This window comes from Echinops telfairi, unplaced genomic scaffold, assembly GCF_000313985.2.
Source record: "Echinops telfairi isolate 266 unplaced genomic scaffold, ASM31398v2 ScPeMD7_7410;HRSCAF=8448, whole genome shotgun sequence".
Taxonomy (NCBI): Eukaryota; Metazoa; Chordata; class Mammalia; order Afrosoricida; family Tenrecidae; genus Echinops; species Echinops telfairi.
Window position 1 is genome coordinate 1,164,492 of NW_022111310.1, and position 1,387 is coordinate 1,165,878.

The window sequence follows — 1,387 nt, forward strand, 5'->3', positions numbered from 1 at the left end:
TTCATCCAGTCTATCTTATCTAGATAGATCTGTAGAGATAATAATATGCATAAAAAAACAAGCCATCGCAAGATATGCGATCAGTGAGAACACAGCGATGGCAACAAAAAAGGAAACCAATTACCCATAGAAGACTAAGTTAATTAAACGAAAAAAAAATTTTTCAGCAGAAAGAAAAACCTGTAAATAGATCAAGGTCTGATTTTTTATCTCTAGGTGTGTCCTTCAGACAGGACCTATGGGGTACCATGCTCTGGCCCCCAAGTCTGTCCTTTGTACTCCCTCGGGGGCTCTCTGCTCTGCTCCCACGGTTGCTTTGCCGCACGCTTTTGTGGTTTGCCTCGGTGTCTCAGGGTCAGTCTGGGCCAGTCCCAACACTGAGTCTCCAGTGTTGTCCCCCTTAGAGCCCGGGGCCATCAAGGGACGGCGTGTCTCCTGATGGGATCAGCCATATTGTCCACTCTGTCCACTGGCTGTTCAGAGCAGGGATGTCGTCCTCCAGGCTTGGTGGGTCAGGATGTGCTCCACTCTCTCTTCCTCCCCCTAAGTGCTCCCGTTTGCTCTGATCAGACATGCCCCTCTCCCCTACCTGCAGCTTCATTGCCGTCCTCTGAAGTAGCTTCTTCTGGGGGGTGGGGCTGTTGTCCACATAGCTGGCATGGGGGCCAAACCCTCAGGCCCCTCCACTGGCTCCTGCCTGGTTTGATTTTATAAAACCAGATTGGGGAGATTCCTGTCCGCTTTTTAGGAGCCCTGGTGCAGTTATGCGTTGAGCTGCTAACTCCAAGGGCAGCAGTTCGCATCCAGCAGCCGCTCCCCGGGAGAAAGACAGGGCTTTCTACTCCCGTGAAGAGTTACAACCTGAGAACCTCGCAGGGGCAGTTCTGTCCTGTCTGAGATGGTTGTTATGGGTGGGCATCGACTCGCTGGCGATGAGTTTATTTGGTCCCTACCCCCCTCATTTTATTCTTTTATTCTTACAATGGCCTTTTATTGCGCTCCCCCTCAGCTCCCGTTGACAGAGGCCCGGGAAGGAGAAGGGAGCTAGGAACCCAGCTGACGGCAGGGAGTCAGGAAGGAGGCCAGTGTTGGAGCATAGCCTGAGTGCACAGGTCCGTTCAGGCTCAGCCCAGGGCGGAGACCAGGAGCCCTTAGACAGGGCCCTCCCCTGTCACTGGGAGAAGCCTCTGGGCCCGTCATTCCGGGAGTGCCCCAGAATAAGGTGCAGAATTGCACCGGCCTGTGTACGCAGATGAGCAGCAGCTCTCTCTGCATCTCTGTGGGGTATTTTGGTTGGGTTTTCAAAAGGTATCCAGATTAGCATGACGTACATTCCCCTCTTTGAAGGGGCCACGTGTTGTGAGAGCAGCTGTGGAGGCGGAAGTGG